Below are 4,928 nucleotides of genomic sequence, written 5' to 3' on the forward strand. Positions count from 1 at the left end.
GGGTGTTTAAAGCTGGTGTAGCCAATGTTGTGCCCTGTAGTAAATCTACAAGGGTTTTACTAGGAGCAGGTTCAGGAGCCGTCACGGCCGCCCATCGCCCCAGCACAAACATATCAGATGTCACTGTAACGTTTTTGGCACTATTTTATTGAGGGTTTGCTCTGAATGCAGCTCTTGTACTACTCCTGAACTCCAAACTGCTGATGTTGACACGTGTGAGTCCCAAATGAGCTGATTATTATTTAATGTACCTCTCAAACCAGAGAAACAATTGCAGGTCAACTCAAGAGAGTATTTGAAAGCAGGACTTCAGATCAGTGTTTGATGTTTAAAAAAAAAAAAAAAGTTAAAAGAATTCAAATTAAAAAGATCCTTGGCTGCAGGCAGCAAAACAGCTGGACTTATTTAAAACCATTTGTTTTTCAAGTTTTCTCTTTTTATATATATATATATGATTTTGCTTCTTTGTTTGAGTTGGATGCAGTAGCACTTTGGTACTGAAAAGAATCGAAGAATTTTCACTGTCCATGAGGTTGTTTTTGTGCAGGAAATAGGGAGTGTTTCAAGAGATCTCAGCAAAAGCCCAGAATGTTTCTGTTAAAAACATGGTCTTGTGCTTTTAATGAAATATCCTTTCTATTTCCAGAGTTTGCTCTGAAAAAAAGACAGAAAACATCCAAATTTTACCAGAAATAAATATTGAAAGTTTGGAAACCCTGCTGAATACAGAAATACAGAGACCCCCACAGCTGTAGCATTTCTATAGTTGGACTCTCACCTCTTCAGTACCCTAAAAAGAAAGTCCCCCAGCACTGAGCAGTAGCTCTGTTGCAGAATCCATTCGGCACATTCTGTGCAATTCAAGCCCTAATTTCTTACAGCTCTCAATTAAAATGGTAATTGATTACAGCTCTCACGTCTGCCTTGTGACTGGACCACCAAAGTTCACAGAGCTGGGAGTGAAACACAGCAGGGAGGGAGAGGAGAGGAGCTTGGAGGAGCCAGGAAGGGCCAGGTGACCTGGAGAGGGAATTTTAACAAAAGCAGGGAGCGACAGGAGGAGGGGGATGGTACTGAGATGAAGGAGGGCAGGGTCAGATGGGATATGTGGAATAAATTCATTCCTGTGAAATTTTTGAGGCCCTGTCACAGAGTGCCCAGAGAGGTTGTGGCTTCTCCATCCCTGGCAGTGCCCAAGGCCAGGTTGGACACTGGGGCTTGGAGCACCTGGGACAGTGGGAGGTGTCCCTGCCATGGCAGGGGTGGCACTGGGTGGCTTTAAGGTCCCTTCCAACCCAAACCATTCCATGATTTGATGATTCCATGAGTTCAGCCCAGTGGTAGAAGTGAGGTTAGTGTGGTCACCAAGGTGAGCTCAATGTGGTCACCAAGGTGAGCTCAATGTGGCCACCAAGGTGAGGTTGTTGTGGTCACCAAGGTGAGGTTGTTGTGTTCACCAAGGTGAGCCCAATGTGGTCACCAAGGTGAGCTCAATGTGGTCACCAAGGTGAGCTCAATGTGGCCACCAAGGTGAGGTTGTTGTGGCCACCAAGGTGAGGTTGTTGTGGTCACCAAGGTGAGGTTGTTGTGTTCACCAAGGTGAGCCCAATGTGGCCACCAAGGTGAGCTCAGTGTGGCCACCAAGGTGAGCCCAATGTGGTCACCAAGGTGAGGTTGTTGTGGCCACCAAGGTGAGCTCAGTGTGGTCACCAAGGTGAACTCAATGTGGCCACCAAGGTGAGCCCAATGTGGTCACCAAGGTGAGCTCAATGTGGCCACCAAGGTGAGGTTGTTGTGGTCACCAAGGTGAGCTCAATATGGTCACCAAGCTGAGGTTGTTGTGGCCACCAAGGTGAGGTTGTTGTGGTCACCAAGGTGAGCTCAATGTGGTCACCAAGGTGAGCTCAATGTGGCCACCAAGCTGAGGTTGTTGTGGCCACCAAGGTGGGCCCAATGTGGCCACCAAGGTGAGGTTGTTGTGGTCCCCACATTGCCAGGCCTGTGGGACACCTCCTTTCTGCCCCAGCCCTTTCAGCCCCCAGGACTGAAACCCACCCACCCTGGAAGCTCAAAAACCAGGGATTCACAGGAACAGGGAGCTGGAAACTCTGAGACCCTAAATCAAACATTTCTGTGCCTCTCCTTTGTCTCCACTCATGCTAAAGGTGAGAATTTGGCTCTCCCTGGTGTGAACAGGATGAGGAAATGCAGAACTGGCCACCACCACTTTTCGCCGTGTCCTTACTGACACTTTTCTGCAATTTCTCAGTGTTTCCCATGTTTTTATTGCCAGCAACCAAATTTTGGGGTCCAACCTCTCTGGGTATGTCCAGCACTGCAAAGGAAAGGAAAAGCCAAGTTCGTTATCCCTGGCAATTAATCTGTTTAATTACTCACTGTGGGTTTCAGTGTATTCACTCACCAGAAACCACACTTTACTCAAATATTTGGTTTTGTAGCCATCACTAAGGATGGCAAAGTTTTTCAAGGCTGTGAAAATGCTCTCATGTCTTTCCTCTTATATTTTAAGAGCACATAACAGGCAGAAAAAAAGATATTTGGATAAAACATTTCCCTCATGCCCATCTCCAAATTAGAGTGCAAAAATATCTATTTTTATATGGCTATAATATATACATTTATAAAATTTTATCATCCTGGGTGCTGTATGGAATCAGAAAATTAGAATTCTTGTGCTTCTGCTCTGGAGCTGCAGTAAGCAGAGTGCTTTAGGTACCTCACCCTCCCAAAATTCAGCTCCTGGCTGTCCTTACTCTCAGCTTGGGTGCTCCTTTCGCAAGACACAGCTCAAACATCTTCGACATAAATTTTGCTGGCTCTGAGGACAAATATTTCCCTCTCCAACGACATTTAAAGTCATTTAAGAGTTCCTGCTGGCTCCCAGGGCATTGAGAGGAGCTGTAATGCAGGGAGAAGAGGGTGCAGAGAGCATCCCTGCTGGGAAGGGTTTGATTTGTACAAATTCTCCACCGGGAATGGAGAGAAATCCTCTCCTCCAAACAGCCTTTGCCAAAACGTCCCCAATTTCCTGAGCTCTTCAAACATTCGCTGCTGCTTCCTGGGTGCCCTTTTCCGTGGCTGTGGTTGAAATTCAGGGAGGAGTGGATGCGTTTTCTGTCCTCAGAGCAAATCTCTGCCCTGTTTTCCTGCCTCGTTCCATTTCCCGTTGGGTTTTTGTTCTCCTCACTGGGTCAGTCCCAACCACTGGGCTTTTTTCTCCTTGTCCTTCCAGGGTTGCATCCCCACAGTTACTTGTATTTATGTCTGTAAATAGATTTCCAAAGCTTCCTAGCCAAAATATTTAGTGCTTGTAATTACTCTGCATTTTTCTGGTTTTTGGTTTTTTTTTTTTTTCTGTGTTTTTAATGAACTTACCTTTGTGTTTGCTGAAATACTGTAGTGAGACTTATTTCTTTTCCAAATTAGTTATTTTTAGGCTTCAAGAGGAACTACATTTTATTCACTTTTGTAAACAGTTATAGCATGGTCTCTATCCAACATCCTTCACTTTTTTGTGGTAGGGGAGAAACAAACGTGCAAAAAAAAAAAAAAAAATCTGTGGGTTATTTGTGGTATTTGGGGTTGGACAATCCCGGCTCTTTTTAAAACCAAAATTTCAGTGTGAGGTGGTGAGGCTGAGGGGGGACACAGCCCCATCAGAGTGGCACCAAAGGGAATTTGTTCAGCATTTTCTGGCCATGTTTACAAAACATTTTCCCTTTCACACTGAACTTTTCCTGAAGGGGAAACCATCAGCTTGGGGATTTTTCAGAGGGATTGATTACCGGGGACTTTTCTTCCTGGGGAGGGAGGGAGGGAGGGCGGGCAGGGGGTGGCTGCTGATTTTTGGAACCAGATAGGAAAAGAGAATAGAGTAGGTTTGATTTTTCCCCCACTCCAGGAATCTCTAGAGAGCACCCCAGGGTAAATTCTTGCTGTCCACAGGGATGGCTGTGTCCAGCACCACAGGAGAATTCATTACAACTACCCAGGGCAGCTGGACTGCTGCAGTAGTTCTAATGAACACTTTTCTTCCTTTTCTTTCTTTTCCTTCTTTCTTTCTTTCTTTGTACCACAGTTTCCTCTGTAAATTCAATATTATAATTAGTGTGAATGACAAATAAAATGTTTGACAAGTATGCACGTGGGCCTGGTGCATTTTTTTTATCTGGGAGGAAAAAAAAAACATCTCGGGGGGAAAAGGAGCCATCAGGAGGAGGGTGCTGAGCACGTGGCACTCACAACATCAAAATTAGGTTTCCTTACTTTTAATTCTTTTAAAATTCCTTCTTTTTTTTCTCAAAATAGTATTTTCCTGCTGTGGATTAAGCTGGTGAAAGGCCTGGAATCCAACAGGACACCAAACCAGGAGGGAAACTTTACAGAGAGGTTGTGGATTCCCCATCCCTGGCAGTGCCCAGGGCCAGGCTGGACACTGGGACAGTGGGAGGTGTCCCTGCCATGGCAGGGGTGGCACTGGGTGGACTCTGAGGTCCCTCCCAAGCCAAACCATTCCAGGATTCCATGAAATGAGATTTTGCATCTACAGAAGTCCAATAATTGCATTTTATCCCTGGCTTCTCAATTAAATTTCAGTATTTCAGATTCATCTACAGCTCTCATTTTTCTTCATCTTTTCCTTCTTGGATTGGATCTTTTTCACTGCTGATGGTTTGAAGCTTCCTTGAGGAGCACCAAAACAGATTTTAAGGTCATGTTACTTAAAAGATTTGTGTTTTTTTCTCTTTAAATAAATAATGAAACAAAAGTGGTAATGAAACATCACCATGGGTGTACCAAGCTTTCAAAATCAGCAAAATATATTGAAAGTTCATTTTTAAAGACTCTGTATCCAGGCATCTGTAAATATAGCCAAAATACCTTCTAATATTGGCCCTGCACAACAT

General features: G+C 44.6%; 1 long non-coding RNA gene across 1 annotated transcript; it reads left to right on the top strand.

The window, feature by feature from the left end:
* The first annotated feature begins 1,091 nt into the window (after positions 1-1,091).
* On the top strand, positions 1,092-3,816 carry LOC134432116 (uncharacterized). Its single transcript, XR_010031227.1, has 4 exons — positions 1,092-1,369; positions 1,462-1,576; positions 1,646-1,852; positions 1,922-3,816. It is a non-coding gene; the product is annotated as an uncharacterized LOC134432116 (long non-coding RNA).
* Positions 3,817-4,928: the final 1,112 nt, after the last annotated feature.

The sequence above is a fragment of the Melospiza melodia genome, chromosome 2 (genome assembly GCF_035770615.1).
Source record: "Melospiza melodia melodia isolate bMelMel2 chromosome 2, bMelMel2.pri, whole genome shotgun sequence".
Classification (NCBI taxonomy): domain Eukaryota; kingdom Metazoa; phylum Chordata; class Aves; order Passeriformes; family Passerellidae; genus Melospiza; species Melospiza melodia.